General features: G+C 42.9%; 1 protein-coding gene across 3 annotated transcripts in view; it reads left to right on the forward strand.

Annotated features, from left to right (window-relative positions):
* The window catches only part of hspg2 (heparan sulfate proteoglycan 2), a 521,654-nt gene that overhangs the window by 89,727 nt on the left and 406,774 nt on the right, over window positions 1-25,153 (forward strand). The window lies entirely within an intron of this gene.

The raw sequence follows: 25,153 nt of genomic DNA on the forward strand, positions 1-25,153 counted from the left end.
AGTGACCCTGCCCTAACATTCTCTGAAAGAGAATGCTAACAAAATTTTGCTTCTTGAAGGTAACATTCATTATTAACTGAATTGCCCTCTGTTTACCAAACAGCCTAAACATTTATGTTAGCAGAGCATCAATTGTAATAAACTGTCAGCTGTGTTTTTTCAAATGCGAGTAATAATGAACAAACTCTCTGCCAAACATCTAAGCAAATGATCAAAAATTTGCTCCAAGGTAGATTGCAAAATCAAATGTAAAAGGAAAATTATACAGTTAATGGCAGAACCCTTAGTAGTGTTGATATACAGAAGGTGCTTGGAGAAAGTGGTCACACAAATCAATAGGGTGGTAAAGAAGGCAAATGGCATGTTTGACTTTATTATATTAATTGAGGAGCTGTGTTCAAAGAGTCAGAAAGTGATATTACAGATTTATATAAGTGTGGTTAGGGTGAGTGGATTATTGCTTTTAGTACTGGCCAACCCATTATAAAAAGGATGCCAAAGCTTTGGAGGTGGTGCAGAAAAAGTTTACAAGTGTCTGACTGGATTAGATGTCATGTGATATAAGGGCACTTTGGACAAAATTGGATTGTTTTCTCTGGAGCAGCCAAGGCTGAAGGGAGACCTGATGCATGTTTATAATAAGAGAGGCAAAGACTGAGTAGATAGCCAGCATCTTTTTCCTAGGGCTGAATGCCTAATGCTAGAGGGCATGTATTTAAAATGACAGGCATGTAGCGATGTGCTACACACAGCGCTGAAATAATGACACGCAGTCAGTCGGTAAGTCGTTTTGAGACTAGTTTATTCAAACTTCGCGGCACTGGCATTTAATCCCTAGCGCCCACCCTCTCCACGCGGAAATGACATCAGAGGTGCATTACCAAAGTCTTCCCCCGCGCGCTGGCTATTTGTGAGCCGGTTCGCCTGCGCAGAAAGTGGGTCGCCACGGGCATATTTTTTTTACACGGGAGGGTGTCTGGAATGTGCTATAAGGTGTGGTGGTGGAGACAGATAGGATGAAGATGTTTAAGAAACTCCAAGGGACATCAATTGCAAAGAATGGAAGGAATGCACCACATGCAGGCAAAAAGGATTAATATACTTAGGTGTCATAAGCTTAATTAGTTTGGCACAGTATAAGAGGCCTTTTCCCATGTTCTATGTTCAGAGTGTATTTTGGTATGTTCAAACATTCATTAATTGTAATTAATCAGCCAGTTGGGAAACTCTTCAGGTGTGAAATTGGCTTCATGCTCCGTTAAAGTAACTCACGTCGTGCACTCACCCCAAGTAGGTCATGTTAAATATACCTTCAACTTCTCTGGTTCCTGTTCCTTGAGGTAGAATGTTAAAAGCTCCTGGTTTTGCACCAGTGGTTTTTTAAACTTAGTATTTTAATCTTGATTTCAGCTAAAGTTGATGTCAGTGTAAAGCTTCTTAAACTAAAAAAATAGATCCACTCTCTAGACAATGGCTGATGCAGACTCTACATTTAGTCGTTTCAGCATGTGATGAACTACATATACCTGTCTGGACATGCCCCCCCCCCCACTGACTGCTCCTGTGGCTCCTCCCACAGGCCCCTGTATAAAGGCGATTGGAGGCACTGCTCCTCCCTCAGTCTCCAGGATGTTGTGTGATGGTCTCTTGCTGCTGACAGTGCTTTCTTCCAGCTAATAGAAAGCCTAACTCTCGCCTCACGTCTCCGAGAGTTATTGATGGTGCATCACAGCATAATGGTCATTTGTGCTGGGATCTCAGTGGTATTGCTTGTGACCCAGGTCCCTGGAGGTAATGCATTCCTTGTGGCATGGAGCCCAGGCTGATTTATTATCCCTCTCAACCCCATTCTCCTGCCTTCTCCTTTAATCAAGAACCTATCAACCACCACTTTAAATATACTCAATGACTTGGCCTACACAGCTGTCTGTAGCAGTGAACTCCACAAATTCACCACCCTCTGGCTACTCATCTTTGTTCTAAATGGACATCCCTCTATTCTGAGGCGGTGCCCTCTGGTCCTAGATTCATCCACTATAGGAAACAACCTCCCCACATCCACTCTTTCTAGGACTTTCAATATTTGATAGGCTTCAGTGAGATCCCCCTTGTTCCTCTGAACTCCAGCAGTTACAAGTTTGGAGCAATCAAACGCTCCACATATGTTAACCCTTTCATTCTCGGAATAATTCTCATGAATCGGCTGCAACTTTTCTTAGATAATGAGCCCAAAACTTCTCATAACACTCCGTGAGGTTAGATCAATGCCTTATAAAACCTCAGCAATATTTCGTTGCTCTTAAATTCTAGTCCTCTTGAAATGAATGCTAACACTGCATTTGCCTTCCTTGCCACCAACTCGATCTACAAATTAACATTTAGGGCAACCTGCACAAGGACTCCCAAGACCCTTTGCACCTCTGAATTTTGAATTTTCTTCCCACTTAGAAAATAGAGTATGCCTGAATTCTCTCTACCAATGTGCATGACCATCCACTTCCCTACACTACACCATACTCTATCTGTCACTTCTTTGCCCATTCTCCCAATCTGTCCTTGTTCTTCTGTGGACCCTCTGCTTCCTCAACACTGCATTTCTCTCCACCTATCATCATATTGTGTGCAAACCTGGCTACAAAGCCATTAATTTTGTCCTCCAAATCGTTGCTATATAATGTGAAAAGAAGTGATCCCAATACTGATCCCCTGCAGAACACCACTAGTCATCAGCAGCTGGCTAGAATAGGTCCTCTTTATCCCCATTTTATACCTTCCTGCCACTCAGTCAATCTTTTATCCGTGTTCTTATCTTTCCTATAATACCGTGAGCTCTCGTTAAGCAGCCTCATGTGCGACACCTTGCCAAAGGCCTTCTGAAAATCTAAGTAAGCAACATCCTCTGGCTTTCCTTTATCTATCCTGCCTGTTAGTTCCTCGTATCCCAACTGATATGTCAGACAAGATTTCCTCTGTCATGTGCCTTCAAAACGTTTCCTAATAATGGACTCCCAACATCTTCCCAACCACTGAAATCAGTCTTTTCTTCTGCTTCCCTTCCTTGTTAAAGAGTGGAGTGACATTTGCAATTTTACGGAGCATAGAAACAGGTCCTTTGGCCCATTATGTCATTGTTGGCTATTAAGCATCCAAATTCATCAATCCTACAGTAATCCCATTTGATTCTTCCCACATTCCCATCAGTTTCCCACAGATATATTTATATATCCCTGGAGTGTAGAAGAATGAGGGGAGATTTGATAGAGGTATATAAAATTATGATGGGTATAGATAGAGTGAATGCAAGCAGGCTTTTTCCACTGAGGGTAGGGGAGAAAAAAACCTAGGGGAGATGGATTAAGGGTGAAGGAGGAAAAGTTTAAAAGGAACATTAGGGGGTGCTTCTTCACACAGAGAGTGGTGGGAGTGTGGAATGAGCTGCCAGATTGAGTGTTAAATGCAGGCTCACTTTTAACATTTAAGAAAAACTTGGACAGGTACATGGATGAGAGGTATATGGAGGGATATGGTCCAGGTCCAGGTCTGTGGGACTAGACAGAAAAATGGTTTGGCACAGCCAAGAAGGGCCAAAAGGCCTGTTTCTGTGCTGTAATGTTCTATGGTTCTATATTTGTACTTGCTGCACTAGAGACATTTTGAAGTGACCAGTTAACCTACTAACCAGTATACCTTTTGAAAGGTGCTGGGGCAGTTGGGGAAATCTCACTACGCACAGCACCAGACATCGAGAGCTCACTGAACCAAGTCAGTGGAGCTGTTTGGTGTAAGACCCTGCGCCTCCTTTCTTTTTTGTCAGATTCTAAGCTACTCTTATGGTATGAGCATGATAAAGGCTTTGGCAGATGGGTATCAAGTAACATTTAGGTTTGAGCAACAAAGTTATCTTACAGAAAGAAGTAATAATCATAATAAATAATAAATTTCAAGAACATGCGATGAAGAGTCCTTGAAAGTGAGTCTATAGGTTGTGGGAACAGTTAAGCGATGGTGCGGGTGAAGTTATCTCCTTTGGTTCAAGAGCCTGACAGTTGAGGGATAATGATTGAGTAGTAATTTTGTAACAACGTTCACAGAATTGTTGCTATTTACAGAAGGAGCTCATTCAGCCCATTACATTCGTGCTTGCCAAAACTTGACAGCTGCTTTAGTTTCACTAGGCAGACTAGTTCTCAGCCTGTAGGTTATGTACCTTTAGTTATCCCTTCATTTATGTTTAAATTGGAAGGAGGGTTACTATCTCCACCCCCTCTTCAAAGTTCAAAGTGAATTATCAAAGCACATATGTCACCATATATAACTGAGTTGCATTTTCTTGAGGGCATGCTCAGTAAATCTATAGAATAGTAACTATAACAGGATCAATAAAAGATCAACTAGAGTGCAGAAGAGAAGAACTGTGCAAATGCAAATATAAATAGCAATAAATAATGAGAACGAGATAGAGTCCTTAAAGTGAGATCATTAGTTGCAGAAACATTTCAGTGATGGGGCAAGTGAGTGCTTTTATTCAATAGCCTGATGGTTGATGGGTAGTAACTATATTTGAACCTGGTGGTGCGAGTCATGATGGCAGCAGCAAGAAGAGACCATGACCTGGGTGGTGGGGATGTCCAATAATGGATGCTGCTTTCCTATGCCAGTGTTTCATGTAGATGAGGTCAATGGTCAGGAGAGCTTTACCCATGATGTACTGGGCCGGATCTACTACCTTATGTAGGATTTTCCATTCAGAGGCATTGCATTACAGACACCTCTACTCGTTGAATGAATTGTTTATTCATCCCTCTCCATAATTTGCATCAGATCACTCCGCCCCCAATTATAACCTCTTTAAAAAAATTGAGAAAAAATTTAATTGGACTCAGACTTGGTATCTTTGCCATTGGTAGCTTTGTTTTCTGCACCAAGCAATGTAGTCCCCGCTTCTCAAACTCTCGTGATCATGTACATTTCCGAAATCAACACTGCTTCTCTGTCTGGGTGAGTGTGGTTTGTTTTAACTTGCATCGAACCATCCTTTAGTTATTATTGTTGAGTCAACATTATAGAAACATCCTGTCTATGAAGAGGGAACTGAAACAAGAAACATACTGGTTAACTCTCTCTATTCTGTCAGCAGTTACTTTCTTCATAGGTTTTGCCTTGCACGATCCTCACCTTCCCTAAGTACGTGTTGGCTCTTCATGTAATGGCTCCTCAAGGCAAGTCTGGATATATGTTCAGGCTCTTCAACTAAAAGAAGAGCTTGCTATTATAAAGAGCCTTTCACCCTGCAATCTCTCCCAGAGATCTCTATGATTAGTTAAATTTTTTATTTGAAGTGTAATCATTCTGTGGCTGCGCAGGTCTTCATGGGCTGGATTGCTGTGTGCACTTCACTGAACTATCAAAGTCAGGAATTGTTCTCAGTGAAGAATATTCAAGTTATACTTTGACTTACCTTCAAAGGCTGCCTGAGAACTGAGTACTTGCGAATTTTCTTGTTGACCTGCTCGTCATTAAGAACTACAGTTCTGCAATTGTGTGTTGATTTTTTTTATCTGCCCCTCTCCCTCCACCCACTCCCTGGTGATAGGCAAGGCTGCTTTCATTGCCAGGAACTTTAAAAAAAATTGATGAATTGGAACAAGGCTGAGGTCAAGGGCAGTTGATTGGCTCTGTCCAATTTAGGCTGGCTGAACCTGGAGAATTGTTTTCAAGTTTGTCTGCTTTTGTAGAGAAGAATCAGTGACTGCTGACAATTGTTCCTCTACGATAGTGTGTTCCTCTGCTTGGGGTCCACTTACAAAAACATAGTTGATTATTAGTTTGAGTTGGCTGCTTTGTCACATATTCTGGAGCAGCTGAATGTTTGCACAAAGATCTAATAATTTTCCCACGGTATAATCCATTTAGATAATGGGACTGTGCCTGTGCGAGGAGGTGGGCTGCCTGAGAGTAGGTAGGAAAGTTGCACACAGTGTCTAGAAAATTTAGTTGGAAGTGCAAATGCTGCAATTGTTTAATGTGTTGACAGATAGAAGTGAAATGGTCCATTTGCTTTGAAGAGAAAGTTATTGTTACATGCTTAGAACTTCCCAAAATTCCAGTTCTAAAGTCGAATCACTAAGTAAATCTCACTTTTGACTTGCTTCACAATTTTTTTGAAGATCAAATCAATTGCTCAATTATTAGTTCATTCATGGGTTAAGGGATCACAGCTTGGTTGAAGTTCGGTTAATGGAAAATGTAGGGTGCAATCAGCAGATTTATAGCTGAATATGGAATAAGGTTTTGCCACCAGCTGCCCAGCCTCTTATAGCAAAGATGAGATTTTATTTAGTATCCAAGGATTGCTTTTTCTTGTCAGATGTTTTGGTTCCCAGCCAGAGATGGAGGTTCAACACTTACACCAGGATTTGAGTTCCTGATATAACTTGACACTGCAAACCTTCATCTTCATTCAAAGAAGCATTCAATTCACCCCCAAGTTCTGTGGGTTGACAATCCCGCTGTAGGTATTTGTAATGAGCCAGTGTTTCCCCAGATTCCTTACTCAAAATGCAACGCACACTGCACAGCAGTGATTTGGGTGCTTCTGTCCATCCTCGAAGCAACACACACAAAATGCTGGAGGAACTTAGCAGGCCAGGCAGCATCTATGCAAGAGAGAACAGCTGGTGTTTCAGGCAGAGGCTCTTCATTTGGACTGGAGAGCAAAAGAATGTCTGAATTAGAAAGTGGGGGGAGGGGAGGAAGAAGAAGCACCGGGTAAGAGGTGAAACCGGGGGTGGTGGGGGGGAGAGGAACACTGGGTGAGAGGTGAAACCGGGGGTGGAGGTGAGGGGGGAACACTGGGTGAGAGGTGAAACCGGGGGTGGGGGGGAGAAACACTGGGTGAAGGGTGAAACCGGGGATGGGGGGAAGTAAAGAGCTGGCAAGTTGATAAGTGAAAGAGATACAGGACTGGAAAAGGGGGAATCTGGTGGGAGAGGACAGAAGGCCATGGAAGAAATAAAAGGTGGAGGAGCACCAGAGGGAGGTGATGGAGATAAAGTGAGAGAGGGGAATTTGGGGAATGGTGAAGTGGGGACGGGTGGAATTACCAGAAGTTTGAGAAATCGATGTTCATGCCATCAGCTTGGAGGCTACCCAGCCAGAATATAAACTGTTACTCCTCCAGCCCGAACAGTGTAGAGTTAGGTAAGGGAGAAATACAAAGAGATCTCGGAGTCCTTGTTCATCAGTCACTGAAGGTGAATGAGCAAGTGCAGCAGGCAGTGAAGAAGGCTAATGGAATGTTGGCCCTTATTACAAAGGGAATTGAGTACAAGAGCAAGAAAATCCTCTTGCATTTGTACAGGGCCCTGGTGAGACCATACCTGGAGTATTGTGTACAGTTTTGGTCTCCAGTGTTAAGGAAGGACATCCTGGCTGTAGAGGAAGTGCAGCGTAGATTCACAAGGTTAATTCCTGGGATGTCCGGACTGTCTTACTCAGAGAGGTTAGAGAGACTGGGCTTGTACATGCTGGAATTAAGGAGATTGAGAGCGGATCTGATTGCAACATATAAGATTATTAAGGGATTGGACAAGATAGAGTCAGGAAATATGTTCCAGATGCTGGGAGAGTCCAGTACCAGAGGGCATGGTTTGAGAATAAGGGGTAGGTCATTTAGGACAGTTAAGGAAAAACTTCTTCTCCTAGAGAGTTGTGGGGGTCTGGAATGCACTGCCTCTGAAGGCAGTGGAGGCCAATTCTCTGGGTACTTTCAAGAAGGAGCTAGATAGGTATCTTATGGATAGGGGAATCAAGGGATATGGGGACAAGGCAGGAACCGGATATTGATAGTGGATGATCAGCCATGATCACAGAATGGCGGTGCAGGCTCGAAGGGCCGAATGGTCTACTTCTGCACCTATTGTCTATTGTCTGAGTGTGGCCTCCTCATGACAGTACGCCCTTTGGCAGGACTGGAGGAAGAAAAAGATGAGGAGTAGATTTAAAAGGTGTGGGAAGGAGGAGAGAAACACAAAATGATAGGTAAAACTGGGAGGGGGAGGGATGAAGTAAAGAGCTGGGAAATGATTGGTGAAAGATAGTGAGGAAGGATGTGTAGAGGCAGGTGTAGCACTTGTTCCAATAAGTGTCTTGAATTTGCCTTGTACTTTGATAGGCCGGAGTTTATCCTGTGCTAAATAATACCCAGGGTGAGCTTGCCAATGTGATATCAGATTGTTGAGTCGGGGTGATCCTGTGTCGTAGTGTGGCCCAGGGTCATCAGGTCACAGTGACTCTGTACTCTGGTGGGACCCAGGTACATTGCGTCAGACAACCCTGTGCTATAGTGTGTGTGATACACATGGTTGGGGTAAATCCCATTAATTTTTGTGTCACTGAGTTTATTGCCACACATTCAGCAATCGTGATCCTATACCTTGGATTTTTCTCCATAAATATTTTAGCCTCTGTCTTTAATTTCTCTGCAAGTTGATAATAGGCAAGTAATGTGCAGATCTTGACTATCTCAGACGAGGAGAGTCGAACCACCGTTGGTCTCCTGGTCTTTGCAGTTGAGCAGTAAATCCACCGGCTCACCCACAATACTGTGGCGATAAAGGCAGGTCAAAGACTCGTTCGCCTCTTGACACTTTGAAGACTTTTCACCATCTATAAAGTAAGAAGTATTTACTACGCTGTTCACCTTCCTTTATAGCTCCATCAGCACGTACAAAACTACACCATACAGAGCAAAACAGCCTGTTTAATTGCTATCCAATCCACCATGCTAAATGTTTATTCTTTCTACAGTTGCTGAAGTGTAGACAATTGACAAAATTCACTGCAGTTACTAACAGGTTACTCTAGCACAGGGGTCACCAACCATTTTTGTACCGGTTTAATATTGACAATATTCTTGGCAGGTTGGGGTGGGGGGGGGAGTGGTGTGGTTATTAATATCGACCGGAATATAGGTGATAAGTCAACTATAAGTCACTCAATTTTGTTTCTAAAAGGGTTTATCTAACGAATTTAATATTATACACACAGGGCATATTTTCCTCACATGGACGTAGTAATAAGTCAATTATAGCTCACTTGTAAGTCAATAGCATCATAACATTTTAAGTAACGTTTGGATATTAAACACACAGCGCATATTTTCCTTGTATGAACATATAAAATTATTACAACACACCAGTGAGAGGAAAAGGTCAGGGCCGGAGGTCCCCATACCGGGGCTGCAGCAGTCGCAGTTCGAAAAGAGCGACCGAGCGAGCGAGGAGTGCGACAGGGCACATCCCCGTCCCCCCTTGTAGGATCTATCGGCCGGCAAAAGCTTGGCTCGAGGGATGACTTTCAGTAGATTGCAGTGAGGGAGCTGCTCTGCTACTTACGAAACCCTGAGCCCAAATTAGGTCGTCTGCGAATATTTTAGCACTGGGTTCCCCACGAATATTCAGTGTGCTAAACAGGTTTAGAGGCGATGCTGATCTGTCTGCGCTCCAGGCCAGTAGCATCGGCACTTCTCGCCGGCCGCGTAAGGCGGCTGGTTACCTGACACTAGCCAGTGATCCCTGGCGCGAGGTATCACTTTGCATGCATTCAAGTTCAACAGTGAGCGTGATGGGGAATGAGGAAAGGTGCAGCTGACTCATATCATTTCACTTCGACAAATGTCGTTTCCTCGCAGCCTGGTAGCACATGCTTCACACACAAAATGCTGGTGGAACACAGCAGGCCAGGCAGCATGTTTGCGGCCTGGTGGTTGGGGACTACTGCTGTAACAGCACCTCACAAACCCTGGACATTTGCCAGCAAGAAGAACATGGGCACCAGGTGCATGGAGACACCAGCATCTGCAGTTCCCTTCCCAATCACACAGTACTCTCACTTGGAAATGCATCACCAACCTTCGCCGTAGTCTAAATCACAGAGCTACTTGCCCAGACAACATCTTCATCAGAAAGGATGGGCAATAAATGCTGGCCCTATACAATTGCTCCTTACAATAAAGCTTTTGAATCAAGTGTCTGCTGGCATCCTGTTTGATTTGGTGTCAACAACCTTTGGTAAAGTTGCTTTGAAGCACCATGAGATGATGTGTTTTACTGAAAATGTTCAACAATTGAATGTTGTTTTTGTGATTGAGTGACAATGCCAATGCAATACTTGTGACAAGTTGAAATATTGCGACTAACTAGGACTGGGATTTACCAATAGAACAAGTCATGGTGAGCAGCTTGCACTTGTTTGATTTGGTCTGGTGAAAGCACTGTCAACTAATAATGTTAACAAAAGGATTCTATGGAGGTAATAATATACTACAGCATGATGGGCTCTGTGAAAGGGGTAGTAATGCATGTTTTGCTGGCTGCTTTGTACTTGCCTCCAAACCTTTTTTGTTAATTCTGAGATGAGATGAATAAAAATACTTGTGTTTCAAGTGAGCCTGTGCTGTAATTGATGGATACTATTCTTGAGTAGAGAAGCTTGTTCTAACAGGCAAACCAATTCTTTTCAGCATTCATCCTCCTTTGTCTGTTGATCTACAGATAAGAAAGACTAGGTTGCCTTGAGTCTGCATTCTTGCATTGGCAACGTATATCCTTTGCAATGCTGCTTGTTTTATTTAATTCATGTGTGAGGAGGGTGGTTCCAGTAATTTGTAGCTTCTCACTGTGTGTGCTGGTCCAGACTCCCAAAAGACACCTCATCAGATCAGGTATATACAGCGTTGGTATTGTCACTCTACGTACTCTGGTGGAGACGGGAATCTGTGTGTGCTTAGGTCACATACTAGTGTCTTGCGTCCTCAAACTCTTTAACTCCCTGCTGCACCAAGCCTGCGGAACTGCACATTTCCTTTGGCTTCCTTTCTTTTTCCTGTATGCCTCAGGTTAGAGGATGATAAGAGAATGTGTTGTCCATTTGTCGGGCTGGTCACATACCCCATGGCTCCTGTAAAACCTTTACTTGTCATTCAAGTCCTTTTGTTGCATTGGGAAGATAAGATGCATTCCTTTTATTGTTCCTTAAAACTGTCCCAGATTACTTCATTTGCAAAAAAGAGATGATTTTGTGTATATTGCCTATAATAGATGCTATTTTATGCATGATAGAATCTCATAATCAACAGTGTAGAATTATATCAATGGACAAATAATGGATTTGTCCTCATTGGAGTAAAATGTGACTTTGACTATGAAAGTTTCGAGGTTGCTATACAACCCTATTGGTCTGGCCACCATATGAACACAATAGGAGCAGGAAAAGGCCACTTGGCCCCTCAACCCCTCTCCCATTCAGTATGACTGTGGCTGATCTGCTTTGGGCACCATATTTAAGTTTGCTGATGTTACCACTGTTGTGAGCTATATCAAAACAGGATATATCAAAACTATATCAAATCAGCATACAGGAGGGAGATGAAAAATTTGGCTGAGTGGTGTAATAATAACAACAATCTATCACTCATTGTAAATAAGACCATGGAACTGATTGCCGACTTCAGGAGAGGGAAACCAGAGGTCTGTGAGCCAGTAATCATTGGAGGATCAGAGGTGGAGAGGATCAAAAACACTAAATTCCTGGGCATTACTATGTCAGAGGACATGAACTGGACCTATCATATAAATATAATTGCAAAGAAAACACGACTGCCTTCTACTTCCTCAGGAGTCTGTGAGGATTCGAGATGTCATCAAAAACCTTGCCTAATTTCTATGAATGTGTGGTGGAAAGTGCTGACTGGCTGCATTATGGCCTGGTATGGAAAGGCCAAGCTTTCAGGTTCAACTGTTAAACTCTTGAACAAAATGGGACACTACACTCATTCTGCTTCTGGTGTTCCCACAACTGATGGTCTAACTTTAAAAACTCTTTGTTATTTCATGTTCTCATTATTTATTGCTATTTATTTATATTTGCATTTCCACGGTTTGTTGTTCATTGATCCTGTGTACAGTTAGTGTTCTATAGATTAGCTAAGTATGCCCACAGGAAAAAGTATTTAAGGATTGTACATAGTGACATGTATGTACTCTGATAATAAGTCTTACTTTAGTTTATTTTTAACTTTATTTTCTTCTCTTCTGTGACTGATTCCCGTCACCTTCATTTCCTCAATCTTTTGGAAATGTTTCTACCTCCTCTTCAGGTGCACCCAGTGATCTAGCCCTCACAACCCACCGTGGCAGAGATTCTCTATTCTCTATGAAATGTAATTCCTACTCACCTCTATTTAAAAAGATGGCATTTTAAAAAATATTGTAGCCAAGTTGGCTTGTTTGAGACCATCCCACTAGTGGAAGTACCTCACCTCTGCCCTGTCACCATGCTTCAGATCTTATGTATTGCAGTAAGATCATCCCTCATTCGTTTAACCTCCAAAGAAACAGATCCAGCTTCTTTAGCCATTTATTATTGACCAGTCTTCTCATCCCAGCAAGTATAAAGGGTCTATAACAATGACACCAGGCTCTTGAAATGGCCTATCTAACCATTGCTTTGATATCAGAGCATCTGGAGAATAAGGATGAGCATTGACAGCCTCTCATAGATGCCAATTGCCCTCTAATTATCTACACATCCATGGATATGTTTTGTTTAAAACTAATTTCAGTGGTGTTGACTGATGAATTAATGTTCTCATCTGTGTAAGTGATGTCATTTCAACACCACTCAAACAAGTTGGATTGAAAATAGAATAATAACCAAGGTTATAAATAAATTGAGCATTAAATTGCAGGCTGGAGGACAAGTTTGGTGGATGAGAATTTGCTTCAGAAGTTTAATATGGAGCAGTCAACATGATTGATGTTCTGAGTTGTAACCCTAAATTTAATCGTGCTGAAAATACCTCAATGATCACAGTGAATTCAAGTGTTGGCTCTAAGGTGTTAACGTTACTTGTGAGGTGGAATATTTACAGCCAAGAAGTCACTAGCTTTTATGAAATGTAGAAAGGCACAGTAAGCATTATGCGATTTTGAATTCCATTTCCCTGTTCTTTTTCTCTTCCATTTGATCTTTCTAAATGATGGCTTTTGGGTGTGAGGAGTCTGCTGATACAATAAGTAGCACTCACTGATCCGGTTAGTCCATTTGGCATTCGGTGTGCTGTTAATGCTTTGCAAGCCAGTACTGCAGAGCCTGAGATGAATAACATCATCATCAATCCTTCTGATCAAGGTGATTTAGAACAGAGAGTGTGCATCTCTCATTGTGACCTATGGAGGGGTGGATCTGAACAGGGAGTGTGTGTCTGTCATAGTGATCTGTGGAGGGTTGGATCTGAACAGGGAGTGTGTCTCTCATTGTGATCTGTGGAGGGTTGGATCTGAACAGGGAGTGTGTGTCTGTCATAGTGATCTGTGGAGGGTTGGATCTGAACAGGGAGTGTGTCTCTCATTGTGATCTGTGGAGGGTTGGATCTGAACAGGGAGTGTGTGTCTCTCATTGTGATCTGTGGAGGGTTGGATCTGAACAGGGAGTGTGTGTCTTTCATAGTGACCTGTGGAGGGTTGGATCTGAACAGGGAGTGTGTGTCTTTCATAGTGACCTGTGGAGGGGTGGATCTGAACAGGGAGTGTGTGTCTTTCATAGTGACCTGTGGAGGGTTGGATCTGAACAGGGACTGTGTGGAAGGTGGGGACTAAACCTGCAGCTTCTCTTCATGTAACACATTCCCAGAGAAACTGAAGCTGAAGTTGTGAAAATGACTAACCCTAGTCATTTCTGGATAGCTTTAGACCCATTTGACAATGACACTGAATGGATCTGTGTGGAGTAGCCTGCAGTCCAATATTAGTCCGTTCAAAGTGGATGTGATGCTTATATCTTGAAGTGGAGATTTTTTTAACTCCCCCTAGAGCAGAGGTCGGCAACCTGCGGCTCTGGAGCCACATGCGGCTCTTTCATCTCTGTGATGCGGCTCACCATGGTTTGTTAGCTTTTGAAATGTAATTCGAAATTTGAAGATTATGGTGATCTTGTACAATCTAAAAACTTTGTGGAGACCCCATTTCCTGGCACATCTGAACCGGCTCACAATTAGCCACCGTTCCGGCTAAGGGAGATAGCCTACGGGGGTTTGTGAGTACGTGTCTTTTGGAGCATCCGCGCCCACGGGGACGGGTTGAGGGAGGCTTTAAAGCAAGGCTGTTTAGTTCGAATAAAGTTACCTTTGACTGCAGTCTTTATTTTAGCGCTGCGTGTAGCACACCGCTACAACGTGTTTTTTATCGCTATTAATATACATCACCACTGCCAACGCCTGACACGCGCTTTCTTTTAATCCTTCGATCCAAGGTAGGCTAACTATGGAGTAACCTTCAACCCAACGTCTTTTTTTCGGAGTTCAAAATGTTTTTGTTGCATGCAGAAATGTAATTTCGTTTTCTCTGCAGGAGTTCATCAATTTCATAAATGCAACACATTATAGTTTGTTTATACATAGCATAAAGGCAAAAAAAAACCGTTGTATGCAGTGTTATTTCATTTTAAATGTCAAACGGGTTTTGTAGCTCCCAGTGTTTTCTTTTCTGTGGGAAATGGGTCTATATTGGCTCTTTCAGTGGTAAAGGTTGCCGACCCCTGCCCTAGAGAATACCAAAGTCAAATATCTGTTTAGGTAAGTGTTTACTAAGTGCTAGGCTAAACGTCCCGATGTGACAGATCACAACTCTGACTAAAGTCTGTGGGGCTGGTTGCTACAGGATTATGGTTGGCCTGGAGGCACTGGTACCACTACAGGAAGTTTGTAGGTTGGAAGGGATTGAAGACCATGTTAATGTAAGGTGACTCACCTACTGCATGGTCCTATTGGTGTAAGGGACATACCTCTGAGCTGTGAGTTTTGAGCATTTTTTCCTGACTGTCATCAGAATAGCTCGGGGAACTGCTTTGTTTTGGCCTCTCCCGTGGGACAAGTCCTTGCCTGTTCTGATGTAACATGTTCTTGGACAGTTGTGAGAAGCCTGAGGACTGCAGCAGCCAGTCTCCTCCATGGTCCTCAGCTGTAATCACTGAATCCTGGTTTAGGCTGAGGCATGCCTCACCCTTGGACACCTGAGAACCTGCCTTGTGTGTGTGATCCTCTTCAGAAAGCTAAACCAAATCTTAACCGTAATCTTTACCAATGACCCATGAGGGAATAGGAGACAGGATGCTTGATTGACATCTAGGTGTGAGTTTCTCCAAATCAGGCGGATGTATCTCCTCTTTCTTGGTTTGAGTTTGGATCTGATTGTATTTTCTGACTGATTTTGGGTATGCAGCCTTCATGGCAGTTACTCTGAGCAGTGAATACTTGAGCAATACTCCAGCAGACGTGCTTTATGGTGAGGGTTACCACCACAGTCGGGAGATTTACTTATTTATTAACAATGATGAAAACCTTGCCCTGAGAATATTATTTGGTGAAATGCCCAGCAGACTGGTGGAGCAGAGTATGTGGAGAATGTGGGATACCCAATATAATCGATCATTGAATTTTCCTGGAATTTCAGGGAAAGGCATTCTACAGCTTTATGAACATTCAAACTTTTAACCTCACGGCGATTTCTCAGTGGAGATATACTAGCTCTCACTCCAAAGCACACGTGTTGGATTTCTGCCATGTTTTGTGCAGGCACATTTGCCAACAAAGACAGATAGAGACTTTATTATTAAAGAGCAGCCAGTGGAGATGAAATGTGGGATTCATTTGGGTTGACAATGCCAGGGTGATTTGTTTGCGCTCTGAGACTGAAGTTATCCAGCTGTGGTTGTTTTTTCTTCTGCCTAGCAGCCTTGCACACAGTTTAACATGGATCAGACCATCTCTACTGCATGCTCCACCAAATCCAGGCCTCAAGTGAAGGGGTTAAAGGCCAAAGGAATAGTTGCATATCAAAGGAATATAGACACCTTTTAAAAGTCATGCATTCTGTTCTTATTTTCAGACAATTTACTCATTTTGTAGTGTAGCTAATTGGCAGGAATTGGGGTACTTTTGGAGGAGAACAGGGTTTAGAGTTGGCTAGCAGTGTATAAAATTGACTGCCAAGAAAAGTCAATAAAGACAGACCAGATCTGCCCTACTCTCCTCCCTAATAAACATTCACTCCCTCGGCCAAACACCCAATGCACTCTCAAGCCTAAATGAATAGCTCCAATCTCCTGGGAATGGCAGAAATAACAGAGTGCCCAGGTCCAGGCAGGGCCATCCAGCAGAGTGCTCAGGGCCAGACAGGGCCAACCTCCTCTGACACCAAAAACCTAACAGTACTGGAATGACATAAAGTCAGAATCAAATTTATTATATGTTGTGAAATCTGCTGTTTTGTGGCTGGAGTACAGTACATGACATAAAACTACTTCTATGTTACAAAAATAAATGAAAAAGTGTACAAGGTAGTGTTCATCAACATTCAGAGACCTGATGGTGGGGGGGAAGAAGCTGCTCTTAAAACTTTGAGTTTGCAGGCTCCTGTATCTCCTTCATTATGGTAGGAACAAATTGCGACAGACCACTTTGTTTAAAAAAACAAAAGCTTGTCCCTCTATCCTAGCCCCAGCCTTGCTTCTTTTACCCTGAAGCTCGGCTCCAGTACTGAACTTACACCCTTGGCCACTTTCCCCTCCTCTGCATTCAGCCTCTGTCTTAAACAACTGAGTGGGCTCCAGGCCTAGTATCTGTGTCATCAATTCTCCCCGCGTTGGAGAACTGTCACTGGTATTCCCGGTTTTTGTCAACACTCATCGACTGGTCGCAGCACAGGAAGAGACCACTCATCCCATCATGTCATGCTGGCTCTCTGCTAGAACAAATGACTCGTTCTGCCTAGGGCTCCTTTCTCCATTCCATACCCTTGTAGCTTTTTCTCTACCATACATCTTTCCATCTCTGCATGCAGAAACCTTCCTCCACCCTATCATCAGGCAGTACATTCCAGGTTGCAAACACAGGGCACTTAAATAGTCTTTACATGAATGAACACATGTTGCTTTATCAGGACAATTAAAGGAGCATCTGCAGGATTTAAGCCTTTGTTTTTTCTATTCATTGTAGCATGTTGGCAGCTGATCACTCAGAATTTGGCCGTGACAAGTATTAGGATGTACTGAAGTTTATAGTCTGAGAGAATATATTTCCAGCACAGGGCTCTATGAACTCTACAAAAAAGCCCATTCAGTTTTAAGCCACACGCACAAAATGCTGGAGGAACTCAGCAAGTTGGGCAGCATCCATGGAGGGGAAAAAACAGTCAGCTTTTATTCAACACTGATGAAGAGTCTTGGCCTGAAACGCTGACTCTGTAGATGCTCATAAAGTATCTTGTTACAGCACATTGAGTTTAGAAGTAGGAAAGGTGCCAGGGGTCACCCTTAGATCAGCTGGTTGAGTGGTGTCACAGCAAAACAACCTTGCACTCAACATCAGTAAGCCCAAAGAATTGATTGTGGACCTAAGGAAGGAGAAGTCAAGGTAACAAACATCAGTTGTCATCAGGCGGTCAGCAATGGAAGTGCTGAGCAGCTTCAAGTTCCTGTGTGTCAACGTCTCTGATGATTATTCTAGGCTTAACATATTGATGCAATTACAAAGAAAGCAGGCAGTATCACAACAGCTGTATTTCATTAGAAGTTGAAGAATTGGTATGTTGCCACTGTCACTTGCAAATTTCTACAGATGTACCATGGAGAGCTTTCTGACTGGTTGCCTCACCTTCCAGTATGGAGGGGCCACTGTACAGGATCGGAAAAAGGTGCAGAAAGTTGTAAACTCAGCCAGTTCCATCGCGGGCACGAGCCTCCCAGCATCCTGGACGGCAGCATCCATCACTAGGGACCCCACCCTAAAGGATCCTATCCTAGAAGGATGAGAGGGGATATGATTGAAACATATAAGATTATTAAGGGATTGGACATGCTAGAGGCAGGGAACATGTTCCCGATGTTGGAGTCCAGAACCAGAGGTCACAGTTTAAGAATAAGAGGTTGGCCATTTAGAATGGAGTTGAGGAAAAACTTTTTTACCCAGAGAGTTGTGGATCTATAGAATGCTGTGCCTCAGAAGGCAGTGGAGGCCAATTCTCTGGATGCTTTCAAGAAAGAGTTAGATAGGCCTTGGTGAGACTGCACCTAGAGTATTGTGTGCGGTTTTGGTCCCCTAATCTGAGGAAAGACATTCTTGCCATAGAGGGAGTACAGAGAAGGTTCACTAGATTGATTCCTGGGATGGCAGGACTTTCATATGAAGAAAGACTGGATCGACTAGGCTTATACCCACTGGAATTTAGAAGATTGAGGGGAGATCTTATTGAAACGTATAAAATTCTAAAGGGATTGGACAGGCTAGATGCAGGAAGGTTGTTTCCGATGTTGGGGAAGTCCAGAATGAGGTGTCACAGTTTAGGGATAAAGGGGAAGCCTTTTAGGACCGAGATAAGGAAAAAGTTCTTCACGCAGAGAGTGGTGAATCTGTGGAATTCTCTGCCACAGGAAACAGTTGAGGCCGGTTCATTGCCTATATTTAAGAGGAAGTTAGATATGGCCCTTGTGGCTAAAGGGATCAGGGGGTATGGAGAGAAAGCAGGTACAGGGTTCTGAGTTGGATGATCAGCCATGATCATACTGAATGGCGGTGCAGGCTCGAAGGGCCAAATGGCCTACTCCTGCACCTATTTTCTATGTTTCTATAGAGGTCTTAAAGATAGCGGAGTCGAGGGATATGGGGAGAAGGCAGGAACGGGGTACTGATTGTGGATGATCAGCCATGATCATACTGAATGGCGGTGCAGGCTCAAAGGGTCGAATGGCCTACTCCTGCACCTACTGTCTATTGCCACCCCCCCCACCCCCCACACACACACACACGCACAAATCACCCAGGACATGCTCTCTTATTGCTACCATCAAGGAGGAGGTACAGGAGCCTGAAGGTGTTTGAGGAGCTTCTTCCCCTCCACCTGAATAGACAATGAACACCATTTCTGCATTTTTCTGTTCTTTTTGCGCTAATTAATTAATTTCTATAGAAGCAATTTATAATTTTTATTGTGTATTGCAATATGCTGCTGCAAAATAATAAACTTCACAACATACTATATTCCAGTGATCACATGTACTCATTATACTGTCTTGACATGCTGCTGCTATACGTGTGTTCACCTGCTGACTGGCAGTTTGTTTGTATCTTGTTGCTCCTTGTCATTTCCACAGGTGATCCAGCTGCAATACCAGCTAAGTTGTGCTCTAACTGAATTGCTTCCAATATTCTGCATTTTCCGTTGGGTTAGTTCCCTCTCTGTGAAGGTTACGGGTTAGCTGTTTTTAGATTAACGTGCCCTTCACTGTGTTTTTTATCTTTGTAGCTTACTACCCTGAAGGAACATACCAGAGGTGGTGTATCACTGCACTTTCTCCAGTGTGATATTGATTGTTTACATTTAACTCCTGCCATTTGAACTAGATTGCAGTCATTCTTACACCTGGTGCTGGGTAAGATCCCTCAGCCTTTTGCAATACCATTCATTTCAAGATTCCAACTTTTGCAACCCAGATCAAACAGAAAATTCTAGGTAGTTAATAATTTGGGCTAAATCTGCTCATTGTTTAATCTGTCACATGCTCACAAGAATTCACCAAATTTGAAATATCTGGATAAATCCCTTAATGCAACAATATATTTACTGGTTGTGCCATTTCAATTACTCGTGCGAGTTTATATGTTTCTGCTACTTTCAGTGGCTGTGGCTTAAAGCAGTCTTCCTTGTTCTGCCCTAGCACTGTGAATGGAATATATGGTGGGGAAGAAGCCATTCTTCAACTGAGTGTGTGCCTTCAGGCTCCTGTACCTCCTACCTGATGGTAACAGTGAGGAGCAGACATGCCCTGGCTGATTGGGGCTCTTAATGGCGGATGCAGCCTTTCTGTGGCATCACTCCTTGAAGGTGTGCTGGTGCTACGGAGGCCAGTGCCCATGATGGATCTGACTGATGTTTACAACTCTCTGCAGCTTTCATCCTGTGCATTGGCCCCCTATACCAGTTGGTGATGTAGCCAGTCAGAATGTTCTCCACAGTACATCTGTAGAAATTTGCGAGAGTTTGGTGACGTACCAAATCTCCTTAAGCTCTAAATGAAATATTATTTGTAACTGCATCAGAATGTTGGGTCCAGGATAGATCCTCAGAGACGTTGGCACCCAGGAACCTGAAATTGCTCACCCTTTCCACTTCTGATCCCTCTTTGAGGATTGAAGTGTGTTCCCTCATCTTATTCCTTCTGAAGTCCACAATCAATTCTTTGGTTTTACTGACGTTGAGTGCAAGGTTGTTTCTGCAACACCACTCAACCAGCTGTTCTATCTTGCTGCTGTACACCTAAGATTCAAACTATATTTATTATCAAAGTACGTATATTCATCTTCCCCACAGACAGTCATGAAACAAAGGAAACTATGGAACCCGTTCAAAGAAAAACATTAAATCCACCCCCCCCCCCACCACCGTGCACACAAAACAACCAAATCACGCAAAGGGCAACAAAAGAGACGAATGACAAACGTAAAATCGAAAGAGTCCACATTCAGTTTGGCTCAGTTCATCATCCGCAGGCCATCCCAATCACAATTGCCCAAAATGACAGCAAAAAGGCAGTGACCAGAAACTTGTCAGAATGTGAACCATGCAGGCCAATCCAAAAACCTTTCCCAAGACGCAGGACTCTGGCACATCTTCTGACAACATGGCAGGAGTGAGAGGCCATTCGAACACAGGGACATTCTTTCTGAAGCAGCAAGCAAGAGAGAGCGAGAGACTGTCATTCACAGACACCTCTCCCGGCAGCAGCAAGTGAGAGGCTAGTAGAAGGAGCAGAACGCCCTTCGCCTTCCACACTCGCCTCTGATTTCAATCGTCCTCAGCGCATAGATTGGTGGGAAGTGTAGCTGATCATGGTCTCCAGGCTTCTTGGCCTTGAGGCTACGCGAAGCCTCACAGAAACCTCTTGGAGACAGCAAAGCACCAGATCACTGAATCAGCCCAAACACACATTACCAGATATAGATCACAAGTCACACAGATATGAGTGCAGAGAGGATAGAGCAGTGGACTACGTATGCATCCTTCAGGTGCGCCGCTGTTGATTATCAGTAAAGTGGTAGAGGCATTACTTCTGATCTGATTTGGTGAGGAAGTTGATAAACCAGTTACAGAGGAAGGTAAAGAGGCCCAGGTTTTGTTGGAGCTCTTTGATTAGAACTGTGGGAATGATTGTACCAACTTCCAGTGCCTGCCTCTGTATAATTCTGTACTTTCAAAATACTACATAAATGATGTGGAAGACTCATGCTGAGTTGCATACAGGTTTCCCCCGCTATTCGAAGGTAGAGCATTTCTATGAAACGGTTCGTAAGCTGGAATGGCGTAAAGTGAAGAAGCAATTACCATTTATTTATATGGGAAAAAATTCTGAGCGTTCGCAGACCCAAAAAATAACCTACCAAATCATGCCAAGTAACACGTAAAACTTAAAATAACAGTAACATATAGTAAAAGCAGGAATGATCTGATAAATACACAGCCTATATAATGTAGGAATGCTTTTCTACAATTATTGCAGCACTGTCCACCGCAGTGAAAATTTCATGCAGACGCTCTCAGCAGCACTTGTGGCAGAAACACATGGCGCAAGCGCTCCCGGCAGAAGCACTTTTTCCAGTAACCAGTATGAAGCTACCGAATAACACATAAAAATACACAGCCTATATAAAGTAGAAATAATGTACGCTCAGTGTAGTTTCACTTACCGGAATCGGGAAGACAGTGAGGACTCTGATGATGGTGTGTTAGGCTGAGTCGTCGGAGGTTGGGGTGGTGGGACACTGGGGTGTCATCTCATCGTCGTCTGTTTCCATCAGGGCAGGCAGGTCACCTTCTTCATGTCTGCCTGCCTCAATGTCGAAGGTCGAGTTTCAGCTGTGGCTGATGTGGAAGGCTTGAAAAACGACAGTGTGCTTGACTGCTTAGCCTCGTGCATTTTTTCTATCTTACAGTCCTTTGTAAGCACTCAAACCATCCTGCAAACCTGCCCTCAACCTACGTACGCTTTCGAAATTAAAGTCATACTTTTCTGCAATCATTGCAGCATTGTCAGTCGCAATGAAAATCTCACGCAATTGCTTCACGTTCATTTCCTGGATGTCTTCACTTTCGGGCCATTCACTACTGCGTTCGGTTTCGATTGTTATCCTTTCCTCTTCATCAGCTCTTCATCTGTCAGTTCTTGGTCATGGGATGCCAAAATATCATCTTCGTCAACTTCCACAAACCCTTAGCCAAACTCACTATATCTTTACTTTGTTCATCACGATCGAAACACTTTATTATGTCTAGTTTTACGCTAAGTGTAACACCCTTACGCGCTCCTTTAGGCTTTTCTGATACCTTAGAACTCATCTTGCTAACGGATGCACAAAATAAATCGACATAAGGCACGTGATTAAGCAATACTGGCTAGAATGCAGTTCTGGGGGAGGAGCTTGGCTGCTCGGTGCGTGCTGCCTTTTTTCACACACTGCCTTTTTTTGTAACAGTGAAAACACCTTCTGTTAGTGAAAGCAGGTAAGTAATGTAGGTCTTTCGTAACAGCGAGTTGACGTAAAGCGAACGTTCGAAAAACAGGGGATACCTGTACTTCAAAGCTGCTGGTGTATCCTGTTTGTGTTTCAACTGGCCTTCTGTCCAGTTTCCCAAGTATTGCTGCACTCTTCGACACTATGCCCAGTTGTCCTGTGTTTGACTGTCTGGTTATCTGAATTTCACAGAGATAGAAACTATCAGTGGCTTTGTAATTGCTAAAGTTGTTTGTTGCTGCTGGTCACTGATCCTCACAGGTTCTTTGAAGATCTCCTTCAAAACATGAGACTTTTTTGTTCTCTGATCCTCATGAGATTGGTATCCATACAATGCCAGTTGTAATGAAATAAATACGGAAAATGCCAAAGATATTCAGCAGGTCAGGCATCATTTGTAGGGGGCAAACTGAGTTGATGTTCCGGTTCAATGACCTTCCTCCTGAATTGGCTCATCACTACTGTTGAGTTGTGAACATATACACTAAATCTAGCAATAATGTCGACTTTTTGCCTTTTGTCTCATCGATGGAAGGGTATGCAGTCCCCACATTGGCCTCAGAACTAAAGTGGAAGCAAGTTGTCCTCATCCCGGAAACTTCCCAAGAAGAAGATTGGGGCATAGTCTTTGAGCATGATTATAGAGCTGATGATTGTTAAGTTAACCAGCAGATACTGTGAGTTTCAAAAATGTGCTTACTGTTTACTGAAGACGACCAGAATCACCTCATCTCAGCTATAATGATGCGCAATCTGCTGAATATTTTCAGCATTTTCTGTTTTTATTTAATGTGGCTAATTTACACATCAATTTATACTACCTATCCTGCTGAATGTTTCAAGTGTATTTTGTTCCTGAATGACTTTCAGCATTCACATTACTTTGCCTTCTAAATCCCTGCTCTCTCATGAATTCAGAGTTGCAATCGAAACGTCATCAAGTTGCAACTGTCAGAATTAAATGATTCCTTCCATTGTGATCTCCAGAAAGGAGTCTGATTAAAAATGAACTCCAATGCTTAGCTCTGTTGTGGTTCTGAGGGTAATAGCATTCAGCAGATGGATCTGACAGCTTGCTGCACCTAGTGCTCTTACAGTATACTTCAAAGGCATGCTGAAACTTTAAACTTTATTTGGAATGGAAAACATCGGAGGAATAATTCCAGAGGCTTCATGTTGAAAGATGGTGGATTTGATTCTGCACAATCTGAGCAACCCTGCTTCTAATCTGGGTGTATAATCAATTATATGAGAATATTACTCTGTCTATGTGACTCCTGACCCACCATGAATTTTTAAATGTCTCCTCAGTTTGGGGGGCATTTAGGGATAGACAATAAATGCTGACATTGCCAACAACCTCACATCTTATGAATAAATACAAAAAGAAAGCCAAGACAGTTTAAAGCCTGACCTCATTAACTGAGCTTCAACAGTTCACCTTGATGGATTTTTAAGAAGAGTACATTTTTTAAACACTATTAAAACTAATGTATTAGGATGGGCCCACCCCGGGCAGATTTCCAGAAGAATGTGGCTTGAAATGTAGCAGATAGCCTTAATTGAGGTATGGAATTCATGGCCTCCTGTGATTGAGTCATTGAGGAAATCACTGCTTTTGCTTTGAAGCTCTGTTACCATGGTGATGTTAGTGTGTGCTCTGGTTGATGATTTGATAGGTATTTCTCACAGAATGCACTCCTGTGATTAATATTTACAGACATGTATGTGGTGGGGGGGGGGAGCTGGGGTGGGAAACAGGGACTGGTGCAGGGAACCAGATTGTCACAGATAAAGTCAGTGACGAATTCTAACCATCTGTGAGAATCATAGAATCCCAGATCCCTTCGGCCCATTGAACTGTTGGATCTGGAGATGATGTTGTCAAGAACCACCTCTTTGGAAGTCGAGAATGAGTTATTAATCCTGAGATTGCATCCATTTTATTAGATCTTTATAAGAAATAACAGTAAGCAACACATTCTACCGTAAAGAGGAGGGGGGAGAGAAAGAGAGAGAGCATCAAGAAAGAACAAAGAAACAGTTGGAGAAATTCAAAGAACCTTGCCTTGTAATTGTCTTTATACTTCAAACTAGCTCAAAATGAACAAATAAGAAAATTCTCTTTATAAGAGCAGTCCATGAAACAGTTTGATTTATGCTGGCATGACGTAGGCTTACCCATAAAAGCAAAAAAAAACAGAACTAGCTATACTACAAATGACTTTGAAATGAAATCCTTTGAAGATTTACAAACAGGTATTTATGCAAACATATAAACAAGCATAAATTAAAAAATGACACTGATCTAGATGCTGGCTCCTCATCTCAATGATCCACCCACGTCATGTTTAAAATATTACATGGAATCATTTCCCAGCTTTTCAGAGAGAACTTTGCAACTCTCCTCAACTGTGCGACGGAAAAGTTTCTCTTTCTTTCTTAACCCTCCATGACTCTGTTTATTGATTGCTGTCCACAGAGAACTTAAAGTCGCCTGGTAGTTTTGTGTCTGCTCTGATTTGTTCTGTC

Source organism: Hypanus sabinus, chromosome 27 (genome assembly GCF_030144855.1).
Source record: "Hypanus sabinus isolate sHypSab1 chromosome 27, sHypSab1.hap1, whole genome shotgun sequence".
In the NCBI taxonomy this organism is placed as follows: Eukaryota; Metazoa; Chordata; class Chondrichthyes; order Myliobatiformes; family Dasyatidae; genus Hypanus; species Hypanus sabinus.